Here is a 17,977-nt window from a genome sequence, read left to right on the forward strand (position 1 = left end):
GACTGCATGATGATTATGAGAGATCGTACGTGCTCTAATCAGCAAATAGACATCTGAGCCCTGGGCTAAAGCTCCCTTCACTAGGGTTCTCTCCTACTCCACTCTTGCCAACAAACAAGAATCCACATGTCCTGGCCAGACACTATTCTTGGGATTCCCAGGAACACCACCCCCCCACCAGGTCACCCCCCCACTCATTAGTTTATATATCCCTTTGCATTTATGGCAACTTGTCGGCGACTTCATTTACATTTACCCAAACTGTCACACCCCTTACAAGTCCTCAGGAGACAAGACCTCATGGGACAGTTAACTTACTCAAAAGTTCCTCAGAAATGCTGTTTCTAAGGTCAGAGCCCACCTCGGAAAGGATGTTGCCATAATACCCCCCATTCTATGCTTATTTTGTATATTCTTAGCCTGTCTACCAATATCTCAGATTGCTTATATTCCACCATTTCTTTTATTAAAAAAAGAAGAAGAAGAAGAAGAAGAACTAGAAGAAGAAGAAGAAGACGACGACGACGAAGAAGAAGAAGAAGAAGAAACTTGATGAGGTGACTTCTTACCCAGTTTTGCTCTGATTATCACCATAAGCCTAAATGTCTGAACTTTAGTGGTAGAGATAAGGTTTACCTTATCGGATTGTTTAACAGGTTAAGGTAAGAAATGCCACAATTAACTAGAATATGTTACTTCACAAATGGTAGTTGTTACTATTTATTGGCTTAATACGTTGCCCCTCCCAGGAACATTTGTGTTTTAAAAGAAACTACGTACGTAACCAAATCCAGATTAAAGTAGTGAATTTCTAATTGTGGAATTTCCTCAAAGGGAGATATATTTTGGCTGGATGTGTGTGGGGAAGGTGGGTTCCTTGAGATACACCTGGTATAACTCTCACCATTGGAGAGCTTTGGTCCTATCTTTACTAGAAGATAGTGATAGAAAATGTGAGGATGAAAGGACAGAAATAACAATAGATAACATTATACTGAGAACTAATTATGCACTAAACAGGTTCTAAGATCACTTTAAGTCATTAACTCATTTAATCCCTTCAACAACTCCGAAGGTAGGTACCATTCTCCTCATTTTACAAATAAGGAAACAGCCTAAGAGAGATTATTTAATTTGCTCAAGATTACATAGTCAAGGGGTATGTGTGTGGTCCGTTAAGCATCCGACTCGATCTCAGCTCAGGTCTTGATCATGAGTTCAAGTCCCATGTTGGGCTCCACACTGGGTGTGGAGCCTACTTAAAATTTTTTTTAAAAAAAAGTTTTTAATAAAAAAAAGATTAGTCAAAAGGCAGTTGAAGGATTTGGAACCAATTTTTCCTGACATGAGTCCATGTGTTTTCTCCTATATCGCCCTATATTTAATGCCATAACAAATTTGTGCTGTCTGTCCTTCTGGGGCTGGTTCTGGATATTCTTGGCAAATCTCATTTAGGGGGGAAAGGTGCTTTAAGTGGTGGTTAGTTACACAATAATTGAATTTAATGTATCAACTTAGGCCAAAGGGAAGTGGTAAGAGTGGAATGACATATTTCTGGGGAAATACTTGTTTTATTTGTAGTCATGGTCTACAACATTGCTTATATTCCTGAGTAGATGCCAGGAAGTGAGGCCATAGAGGGCGTCTGAGCACATGATATGTGCTGTCTGCACTCAGAATGGTATCAGTTTGGACAGCCATATGCTGGGGAGTGAAAGACATACCGGGACCTTGTTTTCTGTCATCTTTATTTGAACACCAGGCAGCGTGGCATCAAATGAAAGGAACAAGTGAAGAGACATCAGGAAAATGTCAGAAATGAAAGAGAAAACAAGATTTTAAAGAAGGCTCCAACTCACTCCTCACCGCCTGCAATTAGGAAAGAGGTGATAAGGGCCCAAAAGGGTAGAAGAGAGATTATAGATTTAGGCAATTCTTACCAGGCTCATGGTGGAAAAATGAGATATGTCCAGTAGCAGAGCTGTGGAAACTATTAGAAACTGAGCTAATTGTAGGCTTCTTAGTGTGCCTCAGGAAATGAGAAGGCATTTGTCCCTTTGGGCCTTATATTTTTTCCAATTTTCCATGTTCAGGAAAGAATTCATTCTTTGAGCAATGTAACCTCCTGCTATGATTTCTCAACTCCACAAAAAAAGAATAATTACAGATTAATAATGAACCAAAATAGAAAATGTTAAATGTGTGTAGCAGATAAGTGGAAAATATTCTGTCTTGTAAACTGTATTGTTTCGGGTCCTGGCAACAGAAAGGAACAATTCTCACCTATTCAGTTCTAAATGGATGTTAGAATTCACCTCTCCTTCCGACTGGGGCAAATTTTCAGTCTCAGTGGGAGGAGGACCATGACGTGCCCTAAGCTTGGTCAAGAGTGAGAAAAATATCTAAAAGCACAGGATAGCTTTCCTTCCTTGGGCTGAGAGATTTGTGGCCTTTCACACACGCTAGCTGGGCACGGTTTTCAGAATTTTTCTCATCAGTAAAACTTAAAGTTTTAATTTATTAAGAACTTCCTCCGGGTCAGGCACTGAGCTTGATGTTTTCCACATGTTATTCATTCCAAAAATGGCCCTTGAGCAGCCATCCTGTGTCAGGCACTACCCTGGGATGCTAAAAGCTCTGTGCTGTCTCTCAACTCTAACAAAGGTTCTGGAAAATAGGTGGGAGGGTGCCTACCCATTTTACAAATGCGAGATTCAGAGAAGTTAAGTAAGATGCACAAAGTCATGCAATTAATATGTGACAGATGGGAATCAGAATGTTTAGAGTCCCCTAACTTACCAAACACTTAATGCCCCCAGACGGCCAGATGAGGACCCATTCCTAGGATCCAAAGTCCTTGACTTGTTACTTCATTCTGTTCACTGTTCACCATTGAAACTCAGCCCAGAGTGTCAGTTGCTGATACCCTGTGCCTTCCAAAGTGACATGGACCTAATTTGACAAAATAACTTAAAGGTATAGGGCCAGAGGAGATTGCCAATTATCACCATCCTTCCTAGGTGCATCTTGTTAACTGTGGCCTTCTGGAGACACTATGCCTGAATTTTTCCCAATAGTTAAAAATTGGCATGGATAAAGAAAGATGGCAGATAGGCAAGGTGGGAGGGAAGTATAAAGTAATGGCCTCTCAAATCAGACCTTTTCTAGATTCACGTAGGGCTCCGGTTCTGGGAGCTGTCCTCATGGCAACCTCAGAGTCTCATTGGTTTGGGTGGACAAAGGTATCCAGGCATCACAACAGTGTTCCAAGGAGATTTCTTCCCAATAACCAGGGAAACTTGTATTTAAAAGCAACCTTTAACCAAACTGAAGGAAAATAAAAGTTCACAAATACGGTATTAGCTCAAGTCGATGAGTTGGCAGTTTTGTGTGAAATCGCTGTTGGGTAAGCCCCAGTTTACTGGCCAGAACAATTCTCTGTTACCTGACAGAGTCAGAGAAGATCATTTTGCATAATCCAGACACTTCATAGAGTGTTGCACCATGCTGTTGCACCATGAGCTATTATGTTCATAGTCGTGTTGTTCGCTTGGTTGTTAGTTCTGTAAATGTGTCTGGTTAATAGTCTACAAACCTTAGGGTTTTACATTTGCTGGGCAGATGAAAAGGTCTTTCCTCAGCAAAAACATTATCAGGACATATTTTTTTTAAAATAAAATACTATCAAATGACCTCAAAGTTCTAAAGAATTAGAAGTCAATGGAACTAATATTTCTTTTTTATTGATTCTCGATGCCCTTTGGGACATTTCAATACATCCTAATATAGTCCTATTTAGCTGTTATTTATTTTCATAGATTCATACCACTGCTTCTAAAGCAAAATATTTTTTATTAATAAAATCTTTCTATTAGCCAAAATGAAGATTGCTTTTTCTGTTTATTTATCTATCATTTCCCATCCTTTGAATTCTGGAATAAGTCCTAGCTTTCTTTATACTGTCGCTAAGTGTGTGTACTTTCATTTTATTCCTCAATCTTCATTTCTGAAGTTTCAATAAATAATTTGCTCTCAAAAATTTAGAAGCTTAAGTTGGCTTTATAATTATCAAGTGACCTTTTGTTTTGCCCAAACAATGATGTATAAGGGAACTTCTAGATTCAGATTTATCCTTTCCTACTTCATCTTATGCTGCAAAAAGTCAGCATCAGTTTGATCACTGAGATGATCTTCTGTCCTGGGTGGAGTTGTACCAAGGTCTTTTTTATATAAAGCTGCTGTCTGTTAGGCTGCCATCATCCAATCAAGATGAAGCTATACGTCCTAGAATTGTGTGAATGATCATAGATCATTAAAAAACTATGATATATTTCTTTTCTTTGATTGGGGATTGCAGTGACATAATAGTGCCTATTGTGTTTAAGAGTACAGAAAAACATGAGCAATGTAACCTCCTGCACACGCTGGAGGTACAGTGCACACGCTGGGCCTCATACAACCCAATATTGCATACATGAGTGCACGCGCGCACGCGCGCACACACACACACAAAGTTTTCTGGTGTCTTACGTCCTACTCAGCACCAACATCTCCATCACAACTCTGTCATACTGTTTCATAGCCAGTCAGGTAGCAAAAATGTTTGGGACTGTGTTCATGGGCGTGCTCCTCCTCCCATAATAGTGTGGGGGGATAAATATAAGAGATTTTTTGGTTCATTTTTTAACCGTATCAGGGCATCTCCTACTTCTTCAGTGCACTTAAACCTGGAATTTATCCAAATTGAGATGACAGCTCTTTTCTGGAACTCCCTCTGGATTTTCTTTGTTTGTTTGTTTTTAACCTGGCTAACACTTATTCATTGTTCATGACCTAGCTTATCTTGGAAAGCCCTCCATTTGCCCAGCCTACCCCAAGTCTTCATCTGAACTCATTATCACTCCTGTGTGCCCTGTTGAGTGATTTGTTTTGTCACTGGACTTATTACTTGGTATTGTAAAAGTCTATTATTAGAAAGTATCTCTCCCTCCTTTGTACATGGAACTCCTTGATAGGAAGGACGAGGTCCTATTTATCTTTGTCTTCCCCATGCCTGGCACAGAGCCTGGCTGTGTAGTAAATTCTGAAGAAATCTTTGTTGAATGGGCAAATAAACTTTTGAGAATCCCACATAAACATCTTTATATGCACTGGTACCCCTCCCTTCATTTCATCTGGTTGGTTTACACAAAGCCAGATATTAGGGAGAGAAGAAGGAAGATCATTAGCTTGTGAAAAAAAAAAAAACCCTACTATGGCATTGTGAACATGAAGTTTTGATTTGGGGTTCTTATCAACGAAGACGGTTTTTAAAACTGAAATTCAAAATTTTATCTCTACATCCTCCCTTATAACATCCTTACTTCCTCCTACTGTTGTCATAGTTTTGAGTACTATGTTTTCAATAGGAAACGTCTGACTGAAATACATTTCTTTAGGTATTTTTGATACACATCGTGAGCTACATTTTCCTAATACACAAACCTCAGGCAGGAAATAAAATAGACACTTTTGATAGTTAACTCTTATAGGTATTATGTTGTTTGTGCAAACCATAAATATTTAAAAAAATATTTTTAAATAGTATCTTTCTTTAAAACACATTAAATGAAACCTTGTATTTTGTAGATAATTGTGGCTTCACATGCAGTTATAATATTACAGAGAGCTCCTGTGTACCTTTTACCCAGTTTCCCTCAAAGTTAACATCTTGCAAAACTCCGGTATAATAGCATAACCAGGATATTCATATCCGTGTAGTCAAAGATACAGAACATTTCCATTCCCATAAGAATCTCTCATGTTGCCCTTTTAGAGTCACCTCTGGTTTCTCCCCTTGCCACTCCCAACCCTTAAAACCTAGCAACACCTGAATATTTTGCCATTGCAAAAATATTGCATAAAATACAATCATACGGTCTACAGCTTTTGGGTATTGGCTCTTTCTGTTCAGCATAATTCTTTGGAGAGGCTTAGAACAATTCTCTGGAGATTTATCCGGGCTGTTCTGTGTATCACTAGTTTGTTCCTTTTTCCTGCTATATCGTATTTCGTGGGTTGGCTGTTTAATCATTCACCCGTTGAAAAATATCTGAGTTGTTTCCAGTTTGGGGCTATTATAAATCAAGTTGCTATAAATATTCATGTACAGGTTTTTTTGGAACATACATTCAGCTGTCCGGGATAGATGCCCAGGAGTGTAATCGCTGGGTCATATGGTAGCTGCATGTTTAGTTTAGTGTTTTGTTTCTGTGTGTGTGTGTTTTTTTTTTTTAAGAAACTCCCAAGCTCTTTTCCAACACGGGTGTGCCATTATACATTCCCATCAGCAGTGTGAAAATGATCCACTTTTTCTGCATCCTCACCAGAATTTGGTGTGTCCTTTTTTTTATTTTTGTCATTAATGGTAGGTGTGTAGTGATATCTCATTTTGGATTTAATCTGCATTTCCCTGATGGCTGCTAAGGTCGAACATCTTTTCATGTGCTTGTGTGCCATCTGTATATCCTCTTTCGTGAAGTATCTCAGTGCCTTTTGCCTCTTTGCTAATTGGTTTGTTTCTCAACTGTTCAGTTTTCAGAGTTCTTTATATATTCTTGACAGCAGTCCTCCTTCAGGTATGTGGTTTACAAATACTTCTTCCCAATATGATCTCTTCATTCTCTTTACTGGGTCTTTCACAGGGCAAACATCTTTAATTTTCATGAAAATACCTTTTTATACCTATTTGGCAACCAGATACCTAGATTCTCCTGATAGAAGAGCTTTTCTGAGATAATGTAAAATCATTTTCACATATTCATAGATCTATCTCTACTAATGTCATGCAAATTTAACCTTCACCCCTAATGAAAATAGAATCCTAAGTTATAAATTGGCTGTTTTCCTTGCTCAACTATTTTGCTATAAATTCACTTCCAATAACATTTGCTGAGCACCTACTCCATGTTGAGTGATAAGGATACAAATTTAATAATTTGTGGCCTATTTGCTTTAGGCTCTTACATTTTACTGGATTACATCTAAATTTTTATTTGGTAATTTCCTTCCAGGAAGCTCAGGATAGTCTTGTTTTCTATTATCTCTACTGCCTTCTGATGAAGAAGTGAAATAAGGTCTTAACTTTGCTTTTATCTATGAAACCTGAAAAAATGCAATGAAATAACTTGTATGTCCCTCCACATGACACAGTAAGATTATTCTCACAAGCTGACTTTGACTTCTCAAGCCCTATTTGGCAAACCATGCTATTTCTTAGGACATAAAAGGTTGCTTTCAAAACATATCAGACCTTGATAAAAAGTCCTGATAACCAAGGAGCAGTATATAGAACTGCTTATAAAATTACATTTTCAAGGCTGTTTTCCTCTGCTGCGGTTGTAAATATGTGAAAACTAAATATACATGTGGGCAATAATTAAGATTAACCACTGAATATATAAGAGGTAGGGTTGTGAATGGTTGTTTCTAGGTTTTCAATGACACTGATTTCTGTTTACTTTTAAAACAATCATTATTTTTGGTCATGGTGATCTTTAGCATGGAGAGTGTTTTTTAACTTGCGAAGATATAAGTGAATTTGATTTGACGGAGCACAGCAGTGAGGATTGATTGATGACTAAGAGTGCCATAAGGCAATGTGTGTCATCATAGTTGTTTCTCTGGTGATGAACTATGATGTCACTAAGTCATTAGGATGGTGACTCAATGAACCATTTAGACAGAGGATGAAAAGTAGTAGCTTACCCGGATGTCTGCCATCTTTGCTTTAGATGATATTATTAATTAAAAGGAAGGGCTGGGTATTTCTCTCCGTGAGATTATATAAAGATATTACATGTCCTCAGACTTGCCTGAACATGGCGATCCTGGTTTTATATGGAGGTTTTTCAAACATCCAAAAATTCATAAACAGAATGTGACTTGGGATCGTGTATTCATAAGAAAAGGCCTTTTCTTCTCACATTTTGAAAAGGCTCCTCATTAATCATAGTTAAATTCGGACAAATTTTCATCAGTATACTCTTTTATTATTTAACAGTCTTGTTTTTCATTTTAAAATATTGGCACCGAGTACATAGAGGGAAAAGGTCTTAGTGCTCTCATGTTCAGAGATTAAGAAAATAGTTTAGATTTAAAATTAGGCACTTTCCCTGATAGTTTTGGTTGGTACACGCTTTAGGCTAGGTTTCTATGACACAACCAGATGCAAATGAATTGGCATTGCGCCTGCTTGCTGTTTGTACCATCTCCGTGGTAGCAAACATCCAGGCAGCTGGAAGCCCATACTTGGCTCTATGAGTCAATTTAGTTTATAAATCTGGGAATTTGCGGAACTTCCTCTGACTTTTTGATATCAATATCTTGACCATTCCTCTGATTTCAAGGGTGCTCAAGGCTTTCAGAAAGCAGCTTTTACTTTAGAGTTCTGAGAAAGAACATTCAAGAAGTTGACCTGGCTTTTCAACCAGAAATGAGAAATCTAATGCTCACCATTGATCCCAAGACCCAGGATAACGGAAAAGGCATCAAAGACCTTGAGTTGTAGATGACATTGTACCAGCTCATGACCTTCAACTCTGATACTTGATCTTCTCATCAACAGTGAGACCTGAAAACCTTAACTGTATTAGAGAATTGTTGTGACAATTCGAAATGAAACATATTTAAAGCTCTTAGTTCAGAGCTGGGTATAAGGTCAGTGCTTATAAACGATAGTTAACTTTTTTCTTTCACAACAGATATCAAAACGGTCTGATTCCATTGGTGTTTCACAAGTAAGAATTAATTCCTTTGGCCATCCCCAAAGCTTACAGAAGGCAAATGACCCATCATTCCATCTCACTGTCACCACACAACACACAGTTGTTACTTAGCTCAGGGAGAGATGGAGCATCTGCTTTTCCTCCCCAAACACTGACCCTCCCTTGCAGGATTCAAAGATTGTCTTCCTTCAGCAAGTTACCTGAACCTAAACTCCAAAGAATTGCGTTCATTATGAGCTAGAGGAAGTCAGATCCATTTTCTGCTGCAATGGCCCTCTGGCTCTTTGGCACTTTCCACGTCCTCCTCATTTGGAAAGGGCTTCATCATTTTCTGTCTCACAAAGCAATCCTATTGTTGCTTATTTCCACTGCAGGGAAAAGATGAAACATCTCACTCAGGACTGCAGAACAATGGAAGTCCCTTGAAGGAAAGGGCTAAAAGCGAGACGCAAGTTGCCTCTGAGATATTCCAAAATCCCATTGTTTTACCTTTTTAAAAAAATTTTGGAAAAATTCCAAAATCCTCTTCTGACAGTATATCATAAAGCCTGTGATTGAGCCAAAAGACTTATTTCACTGTGTACCAAAAATAGTGTACATTGACAAAGAAAAATAAATTAGAAATAGATTAATTGAGGACATGCCATTAAAAACAGGCTCCATTGAATCGACTCTCCTTTCAGAGGGCTGCCAAGGTAAACTTGAACTAGTCTACTAGAGGCAGGTGGTAGATTCCAAACTTGGAAAAAAAGTGAGCCTTTATATCCCATTAAGTATCATAATGATTTGATGGAGAAGTGTTGAAAATACTAAATGTGAGAAGCTCAGAAACCCGGAAAGCATAAGTCTGTCTTTATGCTAAATGTCCAAGAATTTCCTTTTGTCTTTCTCCTTCTTACAAATTTATGGCTCAACTCTTACCAGACCATTCACTATCTCTCTGTTATCCTCGGTACTTCCTCTAGTGACCGTGGACAAAAGACTGTAAGCCAAAGCAGAGGCACAGCGGGGTAGAGTACATGGATCGGGATATGGAAAAAGATGCGACAAGGCGGACCTGGTTAAGGAATAGACTTTGGGAGCTTAAATAAGGTGGGAAGTTGGGGAAAGTGGCAGCCGATACAGAGACAAAACAATGGTGACAGATGTCTGGGTAAAGAACGGAGGGACAGATATTCCAAAGTTTCCTATTTTATACCACAATGTCTCTGAACACAAACTCCTGGTAAGGATTCTAGATTGCTTCGTGGGCTGGTATACATTCTTCCACAGCAGATACTAGCAATTTACGTATTATTTACCAAACTTACATATTATTTACCAAATAAGTATGATTAGATTTTGTTTGCATCAGCCCTGTCTTGCACTTGCTAGAAAATCATGCTTTTCCAGAATGTCATTCAATAGGAAGTGTCCTAAATGTGAAGTGAGGAAAAAAATATATGGCTCTAGAGAATATTCTAGTGATTTTTGACATTATGGAATCTCTTCTGGGTTCCTGTCTTGGACTAATATCAATGGCACAGTGCTTTGATACTGTCTGGAGATTAAATGAGATACACAATCTAACTTCCTTTTGTTTTCCCATATGTGAATTATTATATTTGCAAGAAATTTTGAGTAGATAAAACATGTTTTAATCTTCTTCTTGTTGTTGTTGTTGTTTTTAACTTTGTAAAAGAGCCAAGGCAGCATCAGCCAAATCATTAAACCAGTTGACTTATTAATGGATTGACATGGCTCAGACCTTTTTCCAAAGGGTGAACTCATATCTTGGTAATCACATGTACATTCATCATATTTTCTGTCTGTACCCCCATGCCATGATGAGGAACATCATTCTTTCCTTGGACATCTGACAACTTTGTCAAAAGTAGAAGAGATGCTACTGACTAGTGCAAATCCAGCCATTAGAAAGAGCATATCCAACAAATAATCCCACCTTAAAGAAGTCATTGTGCACCTCTAGGGCCTTGTCCACCTCACCCTTAAAGTAGAAGGTGGGACTAAGTCACCTCAGAGATGTCCGGTAGCTTTAAATGAAAGTCTATGATTGATTTCTGGGGTAAAACCAAACAGCTTCCTAGCTGCTGCCATTACAATAGTGATAAGTCAGAGAGAACTGGGGGAGGGCGGTAGCCATTACTGGATGTTTCTTGAAAGACAATAACAAGTTGGATCACCACCTAGGGACCACACAGTAACAGCCAAAAAATGTCCACGGTCACTAGAGGAAGTACCGAGGATAACAGAGAGATAGTGAATGGTCTGGTAAGAGTTGAGCCATAAATTTGTAAGAAGGAGAAAGACAAAAGGCTCGTGGTAGGCACACTATTTGTTCATGGGCCCTGTCAACGAATGACTCTCTCCTGATAGTCCTGCTGGTACATTTCTTTGTTTCTCAAGATTATTGCAGCACCCAATGCCTTTTTCTACAGTGTTCCTCTGTTTATTTCGCCTTCTGGGTGACATATGTGTTCTGAAGGTCCAATACGAGGCCTAAATATTAACCATGATTCAAAATGAACATCCCAAAAGATTGGCAACAGTAACACTCCCCAGCTGACTCTTCTCCCCTCTTTTGTTAATCCATTTATAACACAATAGTCTGAGTTCTTTTTTCTTGCTGTGACGTCCAGGATTATTATCTATTAAGATCAGTTAGGGAAGGCCTCGTTGACTATTACAAACCATCCTAGAATTCATCAAAAGTGAAGATGTTTCATATATTCCTAATTGCTTAAAATTTGGCTCCAAGCACCTGAGGTTACTAAACACCACAGAGATAAGGCTTTGTTATATCTGAAGAAAAGCTTGGGTAAGTATGTTCTTTAAGAAAACTGTCTTGGTATAGGCAGTCCCTCTGCTGTATAATTACCAAGGCAAATATGTTATTTTATGGTGATATCCTCAGACTAGGCCCTGGAAAGGAAGGCAGATCTCAAATAAACAGACTAATTTGTTGAATTCTGAAGCAAGTCTCTGTTTGTTTATTTGTTTCAATATTACCAGATTATTATTCAGTATTAGCAGATTTTTTGAGACCATATCACAGACAGGGAACTATTTGTGTTGGGGAAAACCTTTAAATCAAAACTGACAGATACTGAGTCCGACCTGAAATAGCATCTCATTCAATTGCAGCCTTGTTTCAGAACATATTCTTTCTTTTCCTGACTGGGGCATCATATGCCTTTAAAAGCAGCCGATTGACTGGTTTCCTTTTTCACTGTGCTTTGGGATTTTCAGAGAATAGGAAGGACCATAACGTGGGACTGATAGAAGTTTGTAGAAAGACTGATCTTCCGGTAGGCAAAAGAGGGACCAATGTTGGCAGAGACAGTATGAAAACTTTGAGCTCACTCTCTTGCCTATTTCATTAATATCTCTCCTTGGTTTACTAAACCACTGGAGAAGAGAAATGAATAAAAGGGCTTAGGAGTTTTCTCATTTCCATTCCCTACACCTCCAGCTGACCGGGTGGAGTCAGGAGGGATGGTCAGACATGATGAACCTATGTTCTACACTGTAATATAGTCACAGGGCAGAAATTGGTAAGAGTTTCTTAATTCATACCCAAAGACAGTTCTTGGTAAATAAAAAAAGACCTATAACAAGGTTGCTTCATCCATATCCTTCGCAATAGGAGTCCCAAAGTCCAAAAGGCCCAGAAAATGACAGCAGCTGGAAGAATGAGGCCCTCTTTTTCCTTTTCACTGGAAATGGTATGATCAAACTCTCCGACACATGCCTCCTGCAGTCACAAAGTCCCACAAGGCTAATCACAGTGGGGAAGCGTTTACACCATATGCGGTTATAAAAAGACGATCTTGGGACATCAGTGTACAAGAATACCAAGAGATACATCTATCTTGTGCTTGATTCTCTCATATTCTCTTAGCTAGTTGCAATTTTCACCAAAAGGGAACTGAAAAAGTAAAGTTTAAGCTCAGTTTAAAACGGCTTGCATGGTTAAAAAAAAGGGGGGGTGCCTTTCTTGCCATCAATCTCTAGAGGACTTTTTCCAAAATGTAAATCTCAGGGGTTGAAATTTTTGTAGGTGATCATTAACTTCAGTAGAACATTATATTTCAAAGTTTTGATATTTAACCAGATGATATTATGTAGGCTTTCCAGAGCTTAGATACATATGTTCTCTTCAGTTTGAGTCTCCACCATATTTTAGCATGCAAAAACAATATGATCTTATCTAACCCCATAAAAGTAATTGTTTAATCATTGCTACATTTAGTCGTGGCACTCTTACCTGGGTCTAAACTAGGGAAATAAATTTATTTTTATCAGCAAGTGATGTTGATGTGCACACCTGAACAGAAAACTTCAGACACATAAACCACCAAAAGAATCTGAAAATTTTCTATTTGAGACTTCTTTTACCATTGATTGGTGCTTAATGCCACTTGCTTGACATTTTGCTTTCAAGAGAATTTTTAACCAGGTTCTTTACTTAAGTCAATAGGAATAAAATATCCAGGGCTTAAATGAGCATAATCTCAAAATCTTGCGTTTGACACTTTTATAATTTTTACATAATAGTAGCTCCAGGGAGTTGGAATTGCTCTTTTAGCTGGCCTGAGTCTGAGAGGAGAATCCAAAGTCTCTGCGTTGTTTTATTTTATTTCCTTTTACCCCCTAAAGCACTGGAAATGGTTGGCTCTGATGTGCTCCTAAGGCAACCACAAGATGAGGCAAAACAGGATTGAGATGAAAACCAAGCTCACCCACATCCTACGTCAATTAGTTATTTTCTTTTTCTTTGTAAACAAGGGGGAGGGGGCAGGGTGTTAGAGCTTTTACTGTAGATTTTCGTCTGTATCTCCAACCCTCCCCAGAGTTCTCTTCTGCCCTATTGCTACCCCTTCACCCCCAGCATAAGCTGACACCAGAACATGTTCTCTTGAACAGTGCTCGCTGTTTACGCTGGCTTCATCTTGAAGGTCATCAGCACATTGAGTTATCTTGGGAGATTCTTCAGAATAGTGTGTGTGTTTAGGAAGGATGTGAGGAACACTGGGAGATGGGACTCTGAAGAACATGTTGAAAGAGGAGTATTAAGGAAAGTGGTATATAAAATTGTGCAAAGTGCCATCAGTTTTTGATAGAACTAAGATGCAAAGAGCTCAATGGGGACTTTGGTTGTGTCTCTAGACAAAAAAAAAAAGAAAGAAAGAAAGAAAAGAAAGAAAGAAAGAAAGAAAGAAAGAAAGAAAGAAAGAAGAAAGAAAGAAAGAAAGAAAGAAAGAAAGAAGAAAGAAAGAAAGAAAGAAAGAAAGAAAGAAAGAAAGAAAGAAAGAAAGAAAAGAGAGAAAGAAAGAAAGAAAAAGAAAAACAACCAAAGTTAATTCCAAAATTGCTGACACTCAGTTTTTTTTTTCCAGTTAAAGATTTCAGATGTAAAAACAATATAATCATAGATGGCATACTTTGCTGGACTTGAGCACAGAAAAATTTACTCATCCATTTATTCATTGAGCACCTGTTAGGTGCGGAGCCATGTACTAGGCACCAACAAAGATGAATAAGATGGGCTGGAATTCACAGTCCAACAGAAGAGACGTAAAAGCAAAGAGTGGATATGTATTGTGGCAGTAAATATTTAGATCTATTGGTGTCCTAGAGTAAAGCTGTTTCAGCTAAGCCTTCAAGCATGAGGAGGAATGTGCCCCATGGAAAGGGGAAGGGAGAGCCGGTACTTGCAGGAAGAAGCCACCTGCGCAACAGCATGGCATCGTGGCAGAACACAGTGTGCTCGGGAAGGGTAGGCAGCTGGCAATGGCTGGCATATACAGTTCTGAGATGACAATGGGCTGCCAAAAGGAGAGATCATTGGAGCCAAAGTAATTGCACTGTGATTGAATTTGAGATATGATAATGTCTATGAGAAACCTGGCAATGTGACGGGCAGGTGACCATAAGAGAGCAGAGGGAGACCATGTCGGCTTCCATATGCCAAGGAGGAAATAGAATGATTCTGTTGAACACCTAGTGTGGGGTGAACACTTGCTGCATTATTTCAGGATTTCGTCTCCTTTAATTTTCACCGTAAGCTTGTGAGCTAAGGTGGCTATAGAATTAAGTAAGGGCAGAATTCAATGAATATCAAATGAAAAGCATAGAGAACTGCCTCACGTCTTTGTCTTGGTCTGTGTGTCAGCAAAGTGAGGAGCATTTTAGGAAAGAGATCGGGGTGAGGGTCGGACGCTGGCCCTGGTTTTGTCCACCCATCTGAATGCCAGTGCAGGACTTGAAATCAAGAGAAGTCGGTTGGCAGGTGAAGAAGAGAAGAGGCCCCCCAGAATCATCTGGAGAAAAATTGGAAAACTGTCCCTGGGGGTTGCCCCTAACTACTTTTTCACAAAACTGGCAGACCTTTTTTTAGAAACCTGAAGGAATACACAGATCTTCTTCAGCCTTTCAGACTATGACGTCTCTTAGTACCATTCCATTTCTTGATATTATAATAATTTTAATTTTCTCAAATGTCCCCAAGGTGGAACATTGTGGGGAATGACAGGAGAGTGGACTTTTGAACTTGTTTGACTTGCAGCAGAAGTTTCTTGTCTAATTCTCCCTTTACGTCTCACCATCTTGGCCATCTGCTTCCTGGCTTGAGTACACCCCCCTCTTTTTTTTTTTTTTTTTGTCTGGCCCTTGCTATTCTTCCACCAGCCCTAGCGACCACACCATGGGCTCTACTCATTTTTACCCAGAAACCTGAGCAAACTGCTTCCTGCAATTGCCCTCTGGCAGAAAAGTGTGGTGAAAAAGGAATGGGCCCCTCCTTCCTGGCCCAGGAGCAAGGAGGGTCCTTTTATCCTGGGGGAAGAGAATCTTCCCTCTCTCTTCAAGAGCAGCCTCATCATTCTCATGCCCCATCCAGTGGTTCTTGGTGCCTCAAAGAAAATTTCATGTCTCTGGCAATTAAATTAGGAAACTAGGGATCCCCGATGTTCTGGCCCCATAAAAGGAGATTACATTGGATTGTTTATGGCAATTCTTTGCTTCTTGACCCACAATGATGCTCCAGTTTTATTTGACTGAATGTTTAGCTCTGGATCAGGGTCACTGGGAGCTATTTTTTTGTTCTATCCTTAAATTTCTATTGTAATATTTGTTTTGTGGTTTTTTTTTGTTTCATTTTGCTCATTTGGGGAATTTGAAGTTTGGGTGTTCACCTATCAAAGTGACTTCCTTCTGGTCAATTTTATTCTGAAAGTAAACATTTAATTGAGCACCTACTATAATGATAACAAGACAATGTTTGCCTTAAATAAGCTCTACATCTACTTGTATATATGATACATATGGAATGTGCTGTAAATAAAAAGTGGACTGTACTTGGTACTACAATGGAAATGTATCAAATTATGCTACTAACCTCAAAGATGGGAAGCCTTCACAGAAGAGATGGTATTTGAATTGGAACTTGAATGACAAGTAGTATTTCATGAAATAGGAAAAGGGGGGGGCATTCCACAATGAGAAGGCAGTATGAATAAAGATACAGAGGCACAGAAGGATTATCCAAGGAATAATAAAGAGTACAGGGCTGCTAAAATGTAGCATGCACAGGCTAGAGTAAGTGGGAATAGCTGATCTTAGGAACATGGATTGGGGCAGTATTGGAGAAATCTTTGCATGCCACACTGAGAAGCTTTAATTTCATTCCTCTTGGCAACTGTGAACCATTTACGTGTTTCAAAAGATAGATCTGGTGGAAGAACAGATATAGAGATGATGATATTCCCATAAGTAAAGTTCTACTGCGAGTCCAAGAATATGTCGCATGTCTGCTCCATGTCTCATATGCTGCTTAGGCTGTTCGAACCATTTGAAAATAAGAAATGATAGTGTTTTCTCTGATACAATATTTAATAACTTCTGGCTACCAGTTCCTGCTCATTTCCCTCTAATAAGACATTTATCCCAAATAGACACTGGCTCCATGGCAAGGGAAAATGAGGAAAGTGGTACGTAAAATATTCTACATAAAATATTAGCTACATTTTTTTTTTGTTTCAGAATACCACTCTACGTTGATGTCTACTCTTATTAAGTAGAAACTTCAAGAAGTGTTAACAAAATTGTGTTTGTGTGTGTGTGTATGTGTTTTCAGGTATTAGGAACCAGATTCTGAACCTGTAGGTCAGTTCAACCTCGCCATGACTTTGAGGAATTTTCCGAGGTTCTAGGTCTTTCCTTAAAAATTTGGAATGCTTCTGGAAAGAAAAGTTTCATCATTCATTTTCCTTTGAAAAAATATTTTGGTCAACACTGAAAGAAAAAAATTGAGGTGACATATATCTTTCTCCTTAATATGTTCTGTTTGAAATTAATGTCACATTGATGAACTAACTATTAAAGATGAGTACACAGAAGCTATTGAATTGTTGTGTCAGTACAGAAAATTGTGTTCACTATTTCTCGTTCTCAACATAAACAAGCAGTAAATCACCGCACAAGGGGGTGTATGCATTAGGGCCTCCCATGTAAACTTCGCCTCTGCGTGCATAAACATTTTCTTATTATTGCAAATAGTCAACAGGGGAGTAGCAAATGCAAGTTTAGCTTTTCTCCAGAATGTTTATCATGGTTACTTTAAACTGTTTATAGGAAAGAGAGAACTATAAATGTCCTTCAGGAGGTGGGCAGGACCATATGGCTCAGAAGGCTTTTCTGTGATAAAATGTTTGGTTAAATTTTAGGCAACACATGGTTCTCCCCTAGCAATTATTTGTCATTTCAAACATTGTTGTTGATATTCAACTCCCGAAACAAATAACACCAACCTAAAACATTTATAATAACGTAAGAAACGAGGCTCATTCTAGAGCTGGGAGGCTCCAGCTGCACCCTTGCATCCCATTTCAAGGTCAGCGGTCAGCTGCGGCTGGTGCAGAGCCAGCCTCTCTCCCCTCCCCGCACCATGGAGTGTGCTACAAGCTCGGGCTGGCCTTCAAAACAAACACTCGATGGGATCCACCTCAGGGTTTTCCTCGTTGGGCTTTGTGAACTTTAATTTTCTCCAAAAAAATAGCCTATGTAGTCAATGGCTTGGGTAAGTGTTTAATTTCTGATTCATAAAGCATGCCATGCCTTGAAGAGCGTCTCAGAGTTGGCCCAGGTGTTAACTACGTGTTAGGTGAATAGAAAGGTAACATTTCCTTGTAAGTGACCATCAGGTTAGCTTA

The 17,977-nt window shown here is 38.9% G+C and overlaps 1 protein-coding gene across 2 annotated transcripts in view; it reads left to right on the forward strand.

Moving 5' to 3' along the window:
* Positions 1 to 17,977, forward strand: part of NRG1 (neuregulin 1) — a 1,085,273-nt gene that overhangs the window by 775,191 nt on the left and 292,105 nt on the right. The window contains exon 1 of one of the 2 annotated variants that reach the window (XM_073902434.1): positions 540 to 557. The exons of the other annotated variant lie outside the window; for it this stretch is intronic. The gene's annotated coding sequence lies outside the window, so the exon portion shown is untranslated. Of the gene's footprint in view, positions 1 to 539; positions 558 to 17,977 lie in introns of those variants that run through there. 2 annotated transcript variants of the gene reach the window in all.

The sequence above is a fragment of the Callorhinus ursinus genome, unplaced genomic scaffold (assembly GCF_003265705.2).
Source record: "Callorhinus ursinus isolate GAN/ISIS: 27379988/994484 unplaced genomic scaffold, GSC_fseal_2.0 scaffold17, whole genome shotgun sequence".
In the NCBI taxonomy this organism is placed as follows: domain Eukaryota; kingdom Metazoa; phylum Chordata; class Mammalia; order Carnivora; family Otariidae; genus Callorhinus; species Callorhinus ursinus.